This window comes from Eschrichtius robustus, chromosome 4 (assembly GCF_028021215.1).
Source record: "Eschrichtius robustus isolate mEscRob2 chromosome 4, mEscRob2.pri, whole genome shotgun sequence".
NCBI lineage: Eukaryota > Metazoa > Chordata > Mammalia > Artiodactyla > Eschrichtiidae > Eschrichtius > Eschrichtius robustus.
In genome coordinates, this window is record NC_090827.1 from 8,499,163 (window position 1) to 8,519,870 (window position 20,708).

General features: G+C 40.3%; 1 long non-coding RNA gene across 6 annotated transcripts in view; it reads right to left on the reverse strand.

Annotated features, from left to right (window-relative positions):
* The window catches only part of LOC137763953 (uncharacterized), a 298,397-nt gene that overhangs the window by 151,373 nt on the left and 126,316 nt on the right, over positions 1–20,708 (reverse strand). The window lies entirely within an intron of this gene.

A 20,708-nucleotide genomic window follows, 5' to 3' on the forward strand; every position in this document is an offset into this window, starting at 1 on the left:
TTTCCAAACATGATTCTTTTCCTTCAATCTATTCTTCACATGGAGATGCAGTTACCGTTCCCAAAATGCTGCTTCCTCATGTCGTCGTGCTACTAAAGACCTATAGTTGCTTTCTAATAGCATTTAAATAAAAACTAAGGCCTCACCTTAAATTCTATCAATTGTCCTTTGCCTATTCAATATGATCTTTTCCACTATCTAGCATAAGGTAAGAAGAAGAAATTCAGATGGCAAACAAAAATAGGGAAGTAGGTATAAAGATAGTTGAGTTCTGTAGCGCCTTAACAAGACCCTTCTACCCTAGTTCTATTCATCCTTCACCTCCCAAAGGAGCTGCACCTCCTCTTCCAAGTCTTTTCTGACTACTTCAGCCCCAAGGGTTCTCATTCTTAGACGGATTTCCCTAGCACTTGATCTCTGTCTTCTATCTTACTTTCCATAAGGAACACAGGTTAGTAAATATTGACCGTGCCTCTCTTTTGTCCCGTTTCCCTCTGTGAGAAGGTAGAGTTCTTGAGGACAGAGGCTCTTGCTTTTTTGCCCTCTCCATGGCACCCACTATGATTTCTGCCCAGAGGTTAACATCTAGAGTTGGATAGATACAATTAAAAGATTGATAGAGAGCACATGTTTAAAAACAATAATGTCATTTGCAGCAACATGGATGGACCTAGAGATTGTCATACTGAGTGAAGTAAGTCAGACAGAGAAAGACAAATATCGTATGATATCATTTATATGTGGAATCTAAAAAAAATGGTGCAAATGAACTTATTTACAAAAATAGAAACAGAGTCACGGATGTAGAAAACAAACTTATGGTTACCAAGGGGGAAGGGGAAGAAGGGATACACTGGGAGATTGGGATTGACATATACACACTACTGTATATAAAATAGATAACTAGTAAGGACCTACTGTATAGCACAGGGAACTCTACTCAATACTCTATAATGACCTATATGGGAAAAGAATCTAAAAAAGAGTGGATAAATGTATGTATATAACTGATTCACTTCGCTGTACAGCAGAAACTAACCCAACATTGTAAACCAACTATACTCCAATACAAATTTTTAAAAAAATTAAACACACACACAACTGTATGCCTAAGAAATATAAAAGAAAGTAGTGATGCTAGTTTAGGAAAGAAAGAAGGCTTCAGGGAGAAATCTGGACCTTAAGCTTGGCACTAAAGGAACTCCAGTTTTCAGTAGAGAAGAGAGGCAAAGTCAACCCAGAGAGAAAGGAATAAGGGTGGGTTTGGTTAGCTTGCTTGTTTAGTTGGTGGGTTGAGTGCCAGTATAGTCCATTGATTAAGGGCGAAGATTCTGGAACAAGGCTGCCAGACTTGATAGTCTAACTCTGCCTACTTTTATAGTCTAAGATAAGTTGCTTTACTTGTCTTGATACTTCAGGGTCCTCACTTACGAAATGGAGACAATAATAGTATCTACCTTACAGAGTTAGTATGAAGAGTCAAGGAGTTAAAAGCAGTGATGTTCCTAAAGCAGTGCGTGGCCCCTTTTAATGCTAATTACATCTCACCTGTGTCCCCCTCCTGCAGCTCTCTCCTCACATCACCTCACTTCACCATCTCGTGGGCCAAGCATGGGTTGGAAAAGCATTTCCAGACATGAGGCAGAATGTAAGGAAGATAGAGCTTTGTTAAAGAGAAGGGTCCCTGCGAGAACAGTGGGCCGACTTCCTGGTAGCCAGGGAAAGTCGACCATGAGCATGGGTGGCTTGTCTGTTTTTATAGGCAGGGAACCTGCAAGTCATCTGCTGACTGGGCAGAGCATGTATACTTTCAGTGTGCTGAGCAGGAGAAAAATGGGGCCAGTATCTTTCCTTATATGGGATGGGAAAGGGACAGGGCATGCTGCTTGGGAGGGCTTTGGGACATTGCAATGGTCACATTGTGACAGAGTGATAGGAGTCCTGTAACTCTTTGTTCTGGCAATATTGGCCCTTTGAGTTTATCTTGTTCTTTTTCCTTGGAACACACCACATTCACCACACAAATTAGCATAATGCCAAGCTCAAAAGGCATGTGTTGAATGAATTACTCCTTTCTCTCTGGGTTGACTTTGCCTCTCTTCTCTACTGAAAACTGGGGTTCCTTTAGTGCCAAGCTTAAGGTCCAGATTTCTCCCTGAAGCCTTCTTTCTTTCCTAAGCTAACATCACTACTTTCTTTTATATTTCTTATGCACACGATTGCATATGTGTTTAATTTTTTAATCTGTGCTCTCTATCAATCTTTTAATTGTATCTTTCCAACTCTAGGTGTTAACCTCTGGGCAGAAATCATAGTGGGTGCCAGTGGGAGAGGGCAAAAAAGCAAGAGCCTCTGTCCTCAAGAACTTTACCCTCTCCCAGAGGGAAACGGGACAAAAGAGAGGTGCAGTCAATATTTACTAATGTGTGTTCCTTATGGAAAGTAAGATAGACGATAGAAATCAAGTGCTAGGGAAATCCGTCTAAGAATGAGAACCCTTGGGGCTGAAGTAGTCAGAAAAGACTTGGAAGAGGAGGTGCAGCTCCTTTGGGAGGTGAAGGATGAATAGAACTAGGGTAGAAGGGTCTTGTTAAGGTGCTACAGAACTCAACTACCTTTATACCTACTTCCCTATTTTTGTTTGCCATCTGAATTTCTTTTTACCAAAAAGCAAGTTTGGCTCAGTATTGAATTTTGGGGCTGCTTTTACACTTCATGACAGAGGACATGCACGGAGGCTCTCCAGGGCGAGGGCTGATAACCCAGGATTAAGAGCTGGCCTCAGCTTGTTGAGATATCTTAAAATAATTAATATGAAGGTAGTTCTGAGGACAAGAAGGACGGTGCTCAAAGTGTTATAAAACAGCCGCCACAAAATAAGTTTCTATGAAAAAAAAAAAAAAAATGGAACAGATGAAGAGCCCAGAAATAGACACACACAAATAGTCAACTAATCTTTCACAAGGGAGCAAAGGTAATACTGTAGAGAAAGGATAGTCTTTTCAACAAATGGTGCTTGAAAAATTGGGGATCCATATGTGAAGAAGAAGGGGGAAGAGGAGGAAAGGAAGGAGAAGAATGGAAAGAACCTAGACACAGACTTTATACCTTTTACAAAAATTAATTCAAAATGCATCTCCAGGGCTTCCCTGGTGGCGCAGTGGTTGAGAATCTGCCTGCTAATGCAGGGGACACGGGTTCGAGCCCTGGTCTGGGAAGATCCCACATGCCGCGGAGCAACTGGGCCCGTGAGCCACAATTGCTGAGCCTGCGCGTCTGGAGCCTGTGCTCCGCAACAAGAGAGGCCGCGATAGTGAGAGGCCCGCGCACCGCGATGGAGAGTGGCCCCCGCTTGCCGCAACTAGAGAAAGCCCTAGCACAGAAACGAAGACCCAACATAGCAATCAATCAATCAGTAAAATAAATTTTTAAAAAAAATGAATCTTAGATTTAAAGAATCTTTGCCTTTTATAAGGCAAAACTATAAAACTTCTAAAAGATGACATAGAAGAACATGTATATGACCTTGGGTTTGGCAACGAGTTTTTGGATACTCACTAAATACTAAAAGCATTATCCATAAAAGAAAAAATGTAGTAAGTGAGCTTTATTAGAATTAAAAACTGCTCTGCAAAAGACACTGTTAAAAGGATGAAGAGACAAGACACAAAATGGGAGAAATTGTTTAGAAAACATTTCTCTGATACAAGACTTGGATCCAAAATATACAAAGAACTCTTGAAATTTAAGCAGTAAGAAAACAAGCAACCCAATTTAAAAATAGGTAAAGATCTGACAAAGAAGATACAGAGATGTCAAATAAGTGTGTGAAAAGATATTCAACATCGTATATTATTAAGGAAATGCAAATTTAAAAAACAATGACACACTACTACACATCCATTTGAATGACTAAAATTCAAAGAACTGACAATACCAAGTTGCTACAAGGATGCAGAGCAATTGGAGTACTCATTCATTGCTGGTGGAAGTGTAAAAGAGTACAGCCACTTTGGAAGACAGGTTGGCAGTTTTCAGTAGTCTTACCATATGACCCATCAAACATTCTCCTAGACTGAAAAATCATGTCCACACAAACACCTGCACTTGAATGTTTATAGCAATTTTATTCATAATCTCCAAAAGCTGATAACAACCAAGATGTCTTTCAATAGGTGAATGGATAAACCAACTGTGGTACATCCATCTAATGGAATATTATTCAGTGGTAAAAAGCAATGCGCTATCAAGCCATAAAAAGCCATACAGTAAATACTAATTGTTAAGTGAAAGAAGACAGTCTGAAAAGCTACAGACTGTATGATTCTAACTTTATGACAATTAGAAAAGGCAAAACTAGGGACAGTAAAGAGATAAGTGGTTGTCAGGACTTGAGAAGTTTGGAGGGCAGGGATGAGTAAAGGAAGCACAAGAGAAGCCATTCTGTATGATACAGTAGCGGCGATTGACGTGCGTTTGTCAAAACTGTACAATGCAAAGAATTAAACAATGTAAATTATGGATTTCAGTTAATAACGTGTCAGTATTTGTTCATTAATTGTAACAAATGTATTACATTAATGCAAGGTGTTAATAATAAGAGAAATCACAGAGACAGGGGGAGAGTACACCGACCTCTCTGTGCTGTTTAATATTTTTGTAAATTGAAAACGGTGCTACAAAACTAAGGCTGTTTCTTATCTTTAAATATATAAATGATGTAAGAAGAAAAATGTATATGTGACTTTGGAAGCAGCCAATAACTTGTTGACTAACTATACAAATCACAAAACATTCTTTTACTTATTGCAAAGACTTGTGCATTTGAATAAATCACTAAATTCTACTTACTTATGCCAAGGTGACTTACTAACAGCCAGTTCCCATAAAACTGCCCAGATTCTTAATGTCAACATGATGTGACAGATTCTGTCTCTACTAACAGATATACCTTGGGTTTTGGAAACACAATAGTAATGAAAAACATCAATACAGGGCTTCCCTGGTGGCACAGTGGTTAACAATCCACCTGCCAATGCAGGGGACATGGGTTTGAGCCCCTGTCCGGGAAGATCCCACATCCCACGGAGCAATTAAGCCCGTGTGCCACAACTACTGAGCCTGTGCTGTAGAGCCCGCGAGCCACAGCTACTGAGCCCATGCGCCACAACTACTGAAGCCCACGTGCCTAGAGCCCGTGCTCCACAACAAGAGAAGCCACCGCAATGAGAAGCCCATGCACCACAACAAAGAGTAGCCCCCGCTCGCTGCAACTAGAGAAAGCCCGCGTGCAGCAATGAAAACCCAACGCAGCCAAAATAAATAAATAAATAAATAAATAATTTAAAAATCAATACATTCTTAGAGAAATAAACAGAATCCATCAACTGTTATAGATCTGGACATACCACAGAATAACACAATCACTTTTTCCTACACTGATTTCCCTGAACCATCTGGAACACCCAGTTCTGTTTTCCTTAATCACTGTGTTGGACAACTTCTCCCCACGTCTTCTCCATCTGAGTGTGTAACCGTGAGCTTGGTTTCAGTGCGGCAGGGGACAGATGACAAAGAGCAATGGTGAGGCAGATGTGTTGGCACCATCAAGTTTTTAACAAGGCGCTGGCAGTCATAAGTAATAATTAACCTCTAATCCCTACCCCAGACATGGCAAGGCACCAGAGAGAGCTAGGAATGAGACCAGAGATGGACAAGAGCTTTTCAGTTAAGGTGGACTTAACTTTGTTAAAAATACATTTTTGAGGGAATTCCCTGGCAATCCAGTGGTTAGGACTTGGCACTTTCACTGCCAGGGTCCGGGTTCAATCCTTGGTCGGGGAACTAAAATCCCACAAGCTGCCCAACGTGGCACAGCCCAAAAAACTAATAATTAAATTTTTGAAAATCTGAATAACAGAAAGCATCATAAACAAAGACAAGAGATAGACTGAAAGGAATTTTTTATCCAAAGTTTATAATGAGTGTCTACAAATCAGTGAGAAAATTACAAATGCCCAGTTTAAAACTGGGCAAGGGCTTCCCTGGTGGCGCAGTGGTTGAGAATCTGCCTGCTAATGCAGGGGACACGGGTTCGGGCCCTGGTCTGGGAAGATCCCACATGCCACGGAGCAGCTAGGCCCGTGAGCCACAACTACTGAGCCTGCGCGTCTGGAGCCTATGCTCCGCAACAAGAGAGGCCGCGATAGTGAGAGGCCCGCGCACCGCGATGAAGAGTAACCCCCGGTTGCCACAACTAGAGAAAGCCCTCGCACAGAAACGAAGACCCAACACAGCCAAAAATAAATAAATAAATAAATTAATTAATTAATTAATTAATTAATTAAAAAAAAAAGACTGGGCAAAAGATAAAGACAAGTTATTCACAGAACAAACTGTATAAATAATAAATCAACACATGAAAAAAATGTTCAAACTCACAAGAAATCAGAGAAAAGTCAATTTAAACATGAGATAGTATTTTTAACTTCAAATTGGGGGGAAAAAACCTAAACAGGGAGTGTTGAGGAAGGATTGGGGAACCAGTTCTTTACATATAGTATTGATATGGTTGTAAATTCCAGGGAAATTTGTGAAGGAACATTTCAAAATTTTATACATCCAGCAGTTCTACTTCTATAAATCTTTCCTAGAGATATCTGTACCTGTGTGCAAATTTATATTTACAAAAAAATATTTTCTGCTGCATTGTTGGCAATGACAAAAAATTAGAAGGAACCCAAATTCCCATCAATATGAGTGGTTAAATGACAGTAGAGCCATACTCTAGAATGCTCGGCTCCCAGTAACCAGAATAAGCTCGACCAGTGTGCACTGATGTGAAAAATTTCCAAGATATATCTTAACCCCCTTGGTAGTATTCTTCATGTCTTAAAATGTGCATACCTATGACACATAAATTCCATGTCCAATTTTCTGTCCTACAAAACTACAAAAAGCTACAGACTTCTGATCAATATTCCCCCAAACTACTGTCAATTGTAAGAAGTATGTCCAAAAGAAAAAAAAGAATCAGAAATCTGTTCAAAACCAGCAGATTTTAAAGAACTTATTATCCCCTCACCCACCTCTGTTCTGTTATAGCAACACTGGAAGACTGCAATTAGGAAAGAGAGCAAACCTAACTCTCACCTCAAATCTTGTCTCTCAACTACAGGATATGATGAAGTCATTTAAAAAATATATTTAAAGGAGACTGAACCCTTAAGTGAAAGACCCCAATAAGTTATTTCCCTAAAATAGACAGTAAATAAAGAATTTGGAATGAGTTGCAGTGGAAGGATGTGAAATCTCTTTCTCTGGGTCTTCTTAAAATTATAACATTCCCACATATGTCTGCAGTGTTTTAAATATTTTACATTTATGTAGTAAACATTGAAAGACAGAAAGATGAGCTTATTTCCAACTAGATGTTATAATTTCCCCCCAATGGAACTATGCTTTCCTTTCTAGATACATGAGCTCTCCTTTAATTGAGTCTGAGATTGGAAGTTCTCATGGTTGAATTGTTAACACATTTATCTTTATTTGGGTTGAGTTTGATCCAGCTACTCTGAAGACTATGGTTTCTTCACTAAAAATTGCTTCAATTGTAGATTTATCACCTGGTTGGCAAACGCTGGGTAACTTCAGGCACAAGAACATTACTCTGAACTTGGGTGTGGTCAGTGAGATAGAAACCAACACTATTTTTTCCTTCATGATATGAAATATACTCTATCTTTACTCCCAGGGTTTTGTCCAAAAAACTCATAAAACATAAATTGACTCTGCCATTCAGACTCCCATGGTCTCCTCCAATCTACACAGAAAAGTCTAAGTTCAATTACACCAATACTGATGCCAAATTTCAAAAAACGAGAGCACCCTCCATTTCTGCTAGTGCCAAGTGTATTGTTCCAGGTGCACAGAAGTATCTTAAAAAGTTTTAGTAAATCTCATTCTACAGTAAATTATTACTCAACAAGTTCTCTCTGGACCAGAGTAAACTAAGCCAGTGTCTGTTTTCTATTGCAGGCGAAGAAGTTTGTGGTCTTTCATGGAGCTTCCGTTTACCAACCTGGAGATGGCATTCATTTTATTGGCTTTTGTTATCTTTTCCTTCTTTACTCTGGCTTCCATCTACACTAACCCAGATGAGAGCAATGAAGGTAAACAGAGAGAGCTCTTCATCATAGTCCCCGTTTCCTTTCCCCACCCAATCTTCTTTCTCTATGATTTGATTTGGTTTAGTTTCTATTCTGTATGTGAGAATGAGTTTGTTTTGGGGTGTGGGGTGTGTGTGTGTGTGTGTGTGTGTGTGTGTATGAGAGAGAGGAGAGAGAGAAAGAGAGTTTTCTTAAATAGCCCGAAATATCCACTGTGGCATTTTACCATTATTTATTAAGAAAGGTTTGGAAATGGAAATGATTATCCACATGACTTTTAATCCCAGAATTTTTCAGGTCTTATGCCCTGAATTATATGTATATATATACATATATATATGTATATGTATAATTTTTCTTTCACCATCCTCCCATCCCTGCCCCTCATCCCTGTCCCCCATCAGAAACTTAACATGTGCAAAAAGCAAAATATCTTTCAAAGTCGTTAAAGGTAATTTTCACAGGCTAAATGCAAGTTCACAAGAAACAAATTCCATTATCGTATACATATATGGTGTGTGTGGGTGTGCGTTTTTGTTCAACTATAAATGGGAAGGAAAAGAATTAAAGGTTTTTTCCTAATGATCTCTTGACAAAGCCCAAACTTTCAAAAAAAATGTAGAAGCGTTTAAAAAACTCAACACCACATGTTTGCTCATTGCCAATAATAACAGCTATTAGCAATAATATGTAATTTAAATGGCAGTTCTTGGTATTTCACTGTAGTTCAGGTCCTACCAAATTTCACACAAAATTAATGGTGACTGACCATGTTTGAGGGCAAAAATTATATATATATATATATATATATATATATAATATATATATATATATTTTTATATATATAGCATATGCCAAGGAAATAATATATATTTGTAGAGAATAAGATAAAATCATAAAAAGAAAACTGTGTTTCCTAAAATTATGATACCTCTCCATCAATTTTTGGCTGTGAAAGAAGTGCTCTCTGTAAAAGACAATATTATTCTCTGTCTTATAAGCATAGTACACTTATAGAAGTAGAAAACAAGAAGCCACAGTAAATAGACATTCCAATTCGTGCTGACATGAAGATTGGGAAGCATAATTGGAGTCCATAAAGTCTTTTTCATGCTCCATATTGTTTTAGTTTAAAATGGGTTTGGCTGAAAGAAAGAGTAAAACCAAAATTGCAGTTATTTTAACTAGATAATAATGTCTTTCTCTCACACATAAAGGAAGCCTGGGGGTAGTAAGTTCCCGCCTGACACGACTCCCTGGTGTCCTGGACCCAGGCCACACCGTCCTGGTTCCCTCCCATCTCCTATGGCAGCTCCCATGTCCAGCACTGACCCAGCTGGCCCGTCTTCCACTATCATCTATGCATGCCAGTCAGCAAGAAGGAAGAGGGCACGCCTCTGTCTTTTAAGAGCGCTCCCAGAATCTATACTTACCACTTCCCTTTGGCCAGAATTTAGTCCATGGACATACCCAAAGGAAAACTGGGAAATGTAACAGTTATTCTGGAAGGCATGTGCAGAGCAAAAACTTTGGGTTTTGTTCCTAAAGGAAGAGGGGTACAACCAGCAGTGTCTGCCAGACACGTAGACTCCTAACCATGCGTTCACTACGGGGCTGGTAGTCATTAAATCGGGGAATATTTGAGCTAGAAGGAATGTTAAGAGAGCATCGAATTTACTGATGCTTAACCAGAAATGAATATCAGAAAGGCACCTCATGCTTGGGGCCCATCACAAACCCAGCAAATACGCATTTCTGGGTGTCCCACCTGGTCACGTGTCTTTAAACAAGCCCCCCCTACCCCCCCATTTTTCTAGCTTTCATCTCTGGTTAAGAAGCATTGACCAACTATTCATATTTCAGATGTGACAACAGAGACCCACAAATGTTTAGTGAGTTTCTCAGGTGCTCAGTTAATTAGCAGAAGAGCCAAAACTAGAGCAGAGACTCCCAGTTCCAAGTTCCTGCCCCCTCTCTGCACCCCCGTGACTCCCCAGTTATGATGCATGGACACGGAGAGCCAGAAGACTGGGCCAGTCATAGAAATTTACCTTTCCTTTACACTTCTGTATTCCGTTTTTCATAATTTCCTTTTTCTTCAGCTCTATTCCTCCTATATCTGATGTTTACTTTCCAAGCTAAAGCAATTCCTTCATTTGAATACTGTTAACTAACAGAACTAGAACCAGCTGCCCAAGAATTCTCATCGAAGAACACCCTTGCTTCCCTTCGTGACCACCAGGTCGGTGCCAAGCACAATTCTGCACGAAAGTACAAAATGTATACACTTTCCTAAATGTGATAAGCCCCAGGAGTAAAATCTACCTTCATTAAAATTGCAGGACTATTTTAATATCCTTTCTGGCACAAGCAGAGAATTGCAGGAGCCACAAAAATAAACTTAAGAGAGGCAGATTTAATTTCACATGTTTATTTAAAATCTAATAGACTCAGCTATGGGTAATGGAGAATCTAAATCTGAAGGGGACTCAGCTCCTATGTCAGGGAGCTGATAGTCTCGTGGGGATTCAGTTGTATAACCAGAGCAGACCCAGTGAATGGGCTACCAGAGTTTTTAACTAAGGAGGATGGGGTCAGAACGGAAGCTCTTCCTCAGGGGTATCACGGTGGGCTTCACGGAAGAGACGGCCACCCTGGTGCAGGTGATATTGACAGAGTAGGGTGGGTGGGGTGCATTCCAACTAAGAAAACAGCTTAAGGAAAATTACCTGACCAAAAAAAATTAAATGTATAAGATGAAAAATCAACTATAGTTTGGAATGTACCTTAAGCCCAACAACGAATTGAACAGAACTGATCATTGGCCAGAATCTTCTCAAGTCCTTCAGAGGTCAAAAGACGAACAAAGCATTTTAACAGGGAGTCTCTTAAACTTAAGAGATGGGTGCCTCTGACCTCAACCTCCCACGTGAGAGCAAAGGCTCTCAAGTTCTAACTTGCACATAAGTCACCCAGAGATTTTATGAAAAAGTAGACTACTCTTCAGTAGGTCTGGGTGGGACCTGAGATTCTGCATTTCTAACAAGCTTCCAGGTGATGACCGTGGTCTAGAAGACTAGCCCAGCCACAGATGTGACACTTGCGGGCCCCAGGGGGCCGAGCTCATCTGTGTGCAGCAGGGGAGAAGGGAGCTTGGCTACATGGCTGGGTGTCCATGTTCCGTCCGGTAAGCAAGGCCCTACGGGGCACAGGGCAGACCCAGAGCAGGAGGAGAGGGCCTCAGCCTCCAGCGCAGTCTTGCCTCAGGTCCTAACATGTCAGGAGTGGGTGGATTAAGGTTTAAGAAAATATTTTATATGTTTAGAAGAGTTGAGAGTCATTGAGAGTCATTCTTATTCTTTTAGGAAAAAAACTGTATTTAATTAGATTAATTAATTAATTAATTAATTTAAATTGAAGTATAGTTGATTTACAATGGTGTGTTAGTCCTAGGTGTACGGCACAGTGATTCATATATATATATATTCTTCTTCAGATTCTTTTCCATTATAGATTATTACAAAATATTGAGTATAGTTCCCTGTGCTATACAGTAGGTCCTTATTGGTTATGAGAGTCACTCTTTAAAATTCAGAATATTTTAGTATTGCAAGATTTCTGCAGCTCTTAATAGTTTGTAAATCCACTATCTCATTTGTAATTAACATTCTCAATTCTCTTACGCTATGCCTTTTTATAAGGGAACAGTTAAGACAACTTTCTTTGTTAAAAGAGGGTATAAGGTATGACAAAGCCCTGAGATAGTTCAGAAAATTGTATTTATTGAGAAACTGACCAAGAACCCACATTTTTCCCTGTTACTGTAAGAAGTCTCCAGAGAAAGATTTGCAAAGACTGTCAGCAGTTCAATTCTTCTCACTGGAAGAAGTCTGGCTATTTTGATCCCTAGCTGAATTTACATAGATAATCTACCTTTGACCTTTCAGAGGTACTTAAGAACGTTGCTTTTGTTCTGGACCATATGATATATCTTAAAATTTAAAGTTGAAACATAACATATAGTGCTTGTTTGCAAATGAGTCCAAATAACAGAAATCAGTCACTGTAGAAAATCATGTAGCCCAAAAGAAATCTTGACTGGGCAAGGAAGCTTCACCTACCACCACCGTGATCAAAAGCATGGTCCCATGTGGACTTTCTTTTCTTTTTTTTTTTTTTTTTTTGGCTGTGTTGGGTCATCGTTGCTGTGCGCAGGCTTTCTCTAGTTGCGGCGAGCGGGGGCTGCTCTTCGTTGCGATGCACAGGCTTCTCATTGTGGTGGCTTCTCTTGTTGCAGAGCACGGGCTCTAGGCGTATAGGCTTCAGTAGTTGTGGCGCGTGGGCTTAGTTGCTCCACGGCATGTGGGATCTTCCCAGACCAGGGCTCAAACCCATGTCCCCAGCATTGGCCGGTGGATTCTTAACCACTGTGCCACCAGGGAAGGCCCCCCCCCATGGACTTTCTAATCACACCAACAGGTTCTAGCATTACACGAGCACCCAGAATTAGTCATCCCAGGATTGTACTGCTCTCCTTTGAGAGTCATAGGTGCTTACATCAGTGCCATATTGTCTATCTTCAAATTAATAAAATATTTGTAACTTGATCATTACAGAATTAACTTAGATGGTGCCTCTCCAAAGAAGTTTTAAGAATCCACTCAACCTGAAAAAAATAATGGTTGTCCCATCTTCGTGACTTAAAAATTGAGAAAAATAAATGTTACATAATGGTAGTGGAACTAGAATGAAGTAGGGCTGCTTTTTCCCAGCCCAGGACACTGTTTCCTGGAAGACCTGTCTCACTGTCAGCATAAAAACAATGATGATAGAAATGTTTATTAGGTGCCTTCCGTGTAAAAGACAAGATGCCAAGCACTTTAGATGTATTATTGTGTTTAATCTTAAAATAACCTTATGAGAGAGGTAATAATAACTTCACTGTTTACAAGTGAGGACATTGGAGCTCTAACCTTGACCTCAGGCCACTCAGCTAATGAGTGAAGATCCCAAGTGAGGCTCAAGTTCACAGGATCCAGAACCTTGTGCACTTTCTCTCCAGATTCCCTTGAAAAAGTTATTTGTTTTTTTAAAAATGCATACACCTCTTTTTTCCTACAAAGAATTTAAATTGGCTAAAAATATATAACAAGATAAAACTAAATTTCCAATAAGTAGATAAAGAAATCCAGGCAAAGGGAAAAATAAAAGTAGGAAAAATAGAAGTGGGTAGTCTTGGTGAGGAGAAGGCTAGCATCTCGTTTCAGCAAAGAGTACAAACTGTGTTATTAAGATTCCTGCGTTCGTGTCCTGGCTCTGCCATTGGTGACTGTGGGATTTAGGGAAAATTACACAAATTCTCAAAGCCTTCATTTTTCATGTACTAGGTATAATAATGACACCTGCCTCATAGAGTTGAAGTGAGAATTACCTGAACTAAAGCATGAAAATGCAGAGGGGAGGCTGCTACTGGAGTTTTGTTTTGAAGTCTTCATGATTAGGAATTTAATAGAACAATGAGGTTCATCCTAAACTAAAGGAAAATATTTACTGCAGAACCCAGAAAATGTTTACTCAGTCAGTCCACACACTGAGTCAACATATTTGTTTTAAATATCCAGCAATACAACATATTCAATACCAATCAACTACAAGATGACATCACATGGAAAAGATAAAAACCTGATGTCAGGGAACGGTAAGGACTCCATTGACAAATGAATATTTAATAGAGTTAGACTGCCTACCAAATGGAGAAGAGGATATACAGAAACTTCAAAAAGGAATCAAGTGAACATCAAAAGACTGAGACATCTCAGAAAATTGAAGAAGTCTTGAATATTTTTTGCAAATGGTATCTTTCATAAAATTGTGCTGTGAAAATCACAAGTAAAGTGTGTTGTATGAAGCTATGGCTTCAAATCAGTGCCTCATCCATTCTTTGTGCTAAAATTAGCTTACAGCTGCAATTATAAATTGCCTTTTATTAAATAAGTGATTCAGCAAATTTATTTTTATTATTTTAAGTGTCATTTTTCAAGATAAATGTCCAAATTATTTTTTCTGTCTTCTATTAAATTTTGCCCTGAAAGGAGATCCACTTTAAATGATCATTTTCAGTATTAATTACTCTCAGATTAAAAAGAAGTTTCCTGTTACAGAATTATGCACCCAGCAGCGTTAACCACCATCAATTATCATCCAAGAAATTAGCTGGCTTCACGCTCTACCCATTTGTAGGAAGTGGGTGCGAAATTTGGTCCTGTGCTTTCTTTAAAGCCAATCCAGAGGAGAAAACTGACAATGTTGAAGTTTACCTGAGCTCTGAGTTAGGAAATTCCCCAAGCTTTTGTTTTCCAAAATCCCCTCACTCTTGTGTTCCAGGAAATGGCTGACCGCAAAGACCAACCTTTCCCATACTATGTGAGAAAAACTCGCTGGCCACTCTTTCTCGTGACCCCCAGAGACTCTTGAGGACCCCGTTGTTTACCTATGGCAGGGACAAACACAGACCTTTCCCCTTTTACCTGCACATGCTGGCAAAGACAGACAGCGCCTTGTTCTTTGTCTCACGGATGGCTTAGCTGAGATTAGAACTGTTTGTCCCCCCCCCCCGAAATTAACTAGACACAGAGATAAACCTTTCCTGCACGGCTACCTGATGGAGACTTCCCTTGATGACAGAACAATGCATAGGGTAAAGCATCCCACCTGGGGCGTCTCCACTCCTCCCTGTTAAGCTAAGGAGAAACCAGCTGCCGAGGCTCCGTGATCTCAGATCTGGGGCGCTCTCCCTATAGCGATAGACTGAATAAAATCAGTATCATTGCTTTCTTCGTTATTGTCTTTGACAACGCACAATCTTCTTCCTTACAGGATAAGCTGATATGTATATGATAAAAATAAAATACTATAGTTGCTAGTTGGAATACAACTATTTCTGGTATGGAAGAAAGAAACAAGAGCTCTCTAGTAAAGAATCTCAGGAGCGACTCTACCTCGGTGGTTTTGAACTTTTTTGGCTGAAATCCACTTCCGGATTTCCTACCCACCCACTTACCCACATGTGCAAAAGTGAAAGTTTCATAAAAAAATACTTAGCCTCACTACAGGTGATATATTTTAATACTTTGTATTCTATTCTATTTTTCTTTTTTTTTTTTTAACGCTGATGGCAATCCACCTAGTAGACTATGTGACCTATTAAATTCCAATTAAGTTCTATCATATTCCGTTAAATTCTAATCATTTCTCCATTCTAAATTCAGGCAATAGCATCAAGTTTATCAGGGAAGACCATTTTCACAAGCCACATGTCAATCTCCCAGGCAGAAACCTTTGCTAACTTACCATTGCCTAGAGAATAAAGTAAAAATTCCCAAGGCTCTTGGTATTCTTCCAAGTGGGAGGTTTCCACTTACCTACTAATAATGCCCTCCTCCTTCTCTTCTACCGGAATCTTATTCTTCAAGCCTAAATTCATTTCCTTTCTTCTGTATTCACTGTAACCCCAAATGAGCTCTCTTCCTGGGGAATTTCATAGCACATCTTTTATGTATCACTAATATGGCGCTTATCTTTATCACCTTGTATCTCCCTAGCCTGGCCCTGAGAACTGTTCCCCAGTCCCTGGATCACGTGGCCAGGCAAGATGAATCCGCTCTGGTGTATATGTGAGGCAGGCTTTGCCCTGCAGGGAGTAATGCCACATGCCCATCCTTTCCCCTTCCGTGACACCCAGCATAAGTAGATTAAAACACAGAGCTAGTTCTGATTCTCTGCGGAGAGATTTCAGTGTCTAAAAGGTGAAAACCAGTAAACCAAGCCTGTGGTGCCTGGAAAAATTCATTATGTTTGTGTGTATAGGAAATGCAACTACAAAATAATGAGAGAGATTTCCGTAATTTGTTACTGAAATTGGTTGGCTATTCAGAAAAAATATCTTTATTTCATGTTATTTACCAAAAGACACTACTAGACATGGAATGAGAATAAAAAATTAACCGATCTCCAGTCTTGCCCTTAAACTTTAGAGACTTACAGGAGAGATGAAACGGGTAGAGAAAAGTAAAAAATAGTAATTCTTGTTCACATCAAAATAAAATTCTTTATCTCTGTATGGATTTTTCATAGAAAAAAAAATAAGATAGTAAACCACCAAAAGCATGTTTTAAAGAGAGTAAGAAAAGCCACTTTGTGTGTCCCTTGGAATATCGGCTCCATAAGGCAGAGATTGGGTCTGTCTTAGTCACTGCTTCATTCCAGCACTTACAACACTGCCTGGGACATAGGTGGTTCTCAATAATTCATGACTGAATGAATTAATAAATACCTACAGCTTATTTCTTTAGACAGGCTCAACTTGAGTACCAAATATTTTTAGCATAATACACCATCTTTCTGACTCATTCTCTAGCTTTTCCTACTGCTACTACTAATAGCTCATATTATTTTATGTATAGTCAGCATTTAATCCCCATATTAAACTTATGAGGTAGATATTTCTATGGTACTCTATCTAAAATCCCAAAAGAATACCACTTGGAATGCTGTTTATAAACAGGGTCCTGTCCCATGAACTGGTGAGTCAACAGAACTGCCGTGATGAAGCTGGTCTGTGTACGGAGACGGCCTCTGAAATACTTATAAACCTCCTTCTTGAAAACTCAGTGATCACGCAGCACAAACGACCTCAGAAAACACAACTCAATAGAGAAAGGCTCGTGTGCTTGCTGTACATTGGATCACCCTTCTATAATGTTCAGGTTTGATATATCAATGAACGGAAAATACATTTTAACCTCAGTCAAATAAAACATAACTAGGAGGGGTATGCCTGCTGGACAGAAGAAATTATTAACGCATGCCAAAGTCAGGTATGAAGGGTTTGTGGACTTCCAATTTTTTTTATCATCCAGACAACTGCTTCCTTTTATTTCCTTGAATTATGAAGAATCATTTTCCACCCATTTTATCATCCCTTAGTTTTCAAGTTGAACACTGTGAAGCTGGGGCATAAGTTTAGAAGAGCTAAGTGTGACGGCCTCCTTATACCTTTAGAGAAGAGCACGGTGTGATGCAGCTATTTCCTGCCCGGATTATATTGTCCACCTGCACCAGGCCCTGTCTTTGAAAGCTCTCTGCTCTAATGACCAACAGGAAGTGATAAAATGTAAGTGACCCATCAGGGAATGCTAAGGATATCCTGGGTAGGTAATGATCCTTCATCAAAGGTGTGTCCAGCCTCCTGACAAACAGGGGCTTCCAACGCCCCCCCCCCCACTACTCCCTCCCCGTGCCAGACCCTGTGGGAGCTGCCAGGTGAGAGCCTTGGTGACTCCGCCCGTGATACAGGGAGCTTGAGAGAGAGAAATTAAGCCCACGGCTGGTGAGCCACCTTCCTCATTAAGAAAATTTTTAAATTATGTTGAAACCCTTTAGTAAGATTCAAAAACTTTGTTAAGAATTCCTTCAGATGTTTCAGCTGCTGTTGTCCAGCTGTGTCAATGTGAGCAAAAAGCCCTATGACGGATCCTTCCCACCCTTACATCCGAAGAGACTGGATGGAGGGTCAGTAGAAAACAAGGGTTAGAATCTACGTGTTAGAGAGAAATGGATGGACTCCTGTCCCTGCTACTCGCTCACAGTGTGACTTGAGCAAACTGCATAAATGCTCCAAGGCTCACTTCATCTATATGATAGTAATTGCCCACACAAGGCTGTTGTGAAAATTAAAATATGATGAAATATTTAAAACAAGCACTACCTCCGTATTTTAAGAATGAAATCGTAGCTGCTGCCTTCATTATTTTATTGTTATGCTGTTGTTGTTCTGACTGTTCTTTGGTTTGTGCCTGTAATCTGCTGTCTGTAGGGTGAAACTGTTCGTGACTCTGTAACTACCAGCCTGCTGCAGTTAGGGAGACCGCTGTCTGCTAGGTTGATGCTTTGCTGTTGTTAATAGAATACTCTTTTGGCATTTCTCCTATACATGCTGTCTATTTGCTCCACAGAAGCAGAATTATGTTGAAGTAAGACTCTTTTGTATAGTGACTTATAAGCTATTCTGATTTTGTTCTCATTGTGGTTTTTTGTTTTGGAGATCCGTAGCAGACATGACCTTTCTTCAGAAGAAGAAAAGATACCTCCTCTGGTCTGGAAAGACTTGCTGATTGGCCAAAGAAATTTGTTCCCAGTACATTTTTGAATTCTAGAATTTAGGTGGCTCTGTCTGTAGAGGAACACTGAACAGATCAAAACAGCGTTCACAAAGAACACTTGTTACAGCCCAGTTATGGCTCCGGCCCAGTCACCTCTTACACAGCCTATAAAGGCCTCCATAGTTACTCCCCCGGACAGCTGGACCCGTGTACGTCACTGCTGATCAGACACCTCACTGCCCTGACCACAAGCTTTTCAGAAACTCACAAGGCAGAATTCCTGCACATTGCAGTGAACACATACTCTTTCAGTACTGATCTGATGCTAAGAAACTCCTCTTTCTTCTTCACTTCATCCCACCTTGGCCATATCATGCCATCTCACAGACAGCCCCATGCACCTAGCTGTAGCAAAGGCAAAATTTTAGGTGGTGATAGAATTTGACAGCAGAGCTCTGAAGGGCAGACTATGGCACCCTTGTTACCCATCGTTAACTTAGATGTGGCAGTTTATAGACAAGGAATAGCTGAAGAAATCTTACAAGGTACTCATACCCACATGCATTTCCAGTGTAGCGAGATGGACACTCAATAAATGCTTGTTTTAAAAAATAACAAGAACATTTAAAGCATCAGAAAACTGTCACGGAATTAGCCTACACAGACTTTTGAGAGGAGGTGGATCTGGGGCTGTTTCTTGAGGGAAGAAAAAACATATGGAAAATCATAAAGAGAGAATTCAGGAAACATGTTTCAGCAGGGTTTGGTAAAGGCACCACCGTTTAAGCGGTAAAGGCAAAAAGATAGATTTGGAAGTTCACAAACAGTAAACAGCCCGACTTTGCCAGAGCAGGTAGGCTACACCAGAGATAATTCTGAAGCTGTCCCACAGCTAGAGGTAACATGATAAAGACAACTTTGGTTCTACAGCTATACCATAAATAAGCACCAGGCTTCTGTCACGTGGCATGAGATGTAAGTGCAGCGTGTAAAAAGAGGCAACTATTCAGTCCTTTTAAGCAGAGAAGGTAGGCAATCAAATTGGACAAGGATGTTTGTTGAAGCCCTGTTTACAGTGGTGAAAATGGAAACAAGCCAGACATCCACCAGCATGGCAACGACACATCATAGCAGGTGCACACAGGGGGATTACTACGCAGTGGCTGGGAAGCCCCACATGCACTGTCGCTGAAACGCCCACAATGCAGCAAGGGGAGCGCAACACCGCTGAACGGGGTGAGATCCGGTTCGTACTTTTAGGTTTACATAGGTATTTGTGTGTGTGTGTTTATAAGTATATGTATATATGTATACGTTTATCTGTATGTATATACAGATAAATCAGTCTATTGACCATATTGACAAGGACAGGGACACACAGAAACTGGCAAGAGTGGGTAACTCTGGACGGAGGAATTGGGAGGAGGGGCTTTACACCCTTCTGAACTGATTGACTGCTAACGATTTTCCTCCTAACATGTTATAAAGGCTTTCACAGTTCAGTACTCAAACATCTAGAGCTGTTTGGAGTTTACAAAGTACTCTCACATTTTTCACCGGACTCGCATAAACCTGTGACATTGGGTGGGGAGGCAGGAAGAGCCCTGTGTCCTTCCTTACGTAGGAAATGGAGACACGTGACTTCCTGAAGTTACACAGCGGCAGACCATATGCCCTGACACAAGTGCAGTGACCTGTACACTCCCAGGTAAGCAGAAGTCTCTGCCCAGAAAGCCCTGTGAACTGATGGTCACGCAGATAGGATCTCTGGCTCTCATGCAGAAGATCCTTTCACTGTAATCCCCTGCAACTCTCTCCACACTGCGGTAGCTCCCCTTTTCCTTCTGAACAGACAAAATTTTCATTTATTCATTGAACAAACGTTTGTTGAGCATCTGCTATATACTAGACATTGACAGTGTGGTACTGAATATGCCGTTCAATCATGCATTTGACAAATATTGATTGAAAGTTTAGTTTGCGTTCACTAAACTAATGTTTGGTTTGGGCGGATGTTGACTCTTTCAATCAATAAAATTGCCCTCATAAAGCTTACATACACAGTGTTGGGTGAATATCTAACCACGTGCCTATTTTGTTACAGCTATGATAAATGCTAGGAAGAAATACAAAGTGGCAAAGTGTGTATAATATGGAAATCTGACTACACAGAGGAGAGTCAGAAAAACATCTCTGGACAAATGACATACAAGCTGAAGGTTGACGCAGTTTAGCGTAAGGCAAGCGGGGAGGAGGAAAGAGAACCACATTCTGTCTCTGGGGTCACTGAATGGGCAGGCCGTTCAATGGAAAGGGACACAAAGAACTACCCGGACGTCTAGTGTGGTTTGATGACAGAGGGTCAGGCAGGGTGGCTGGG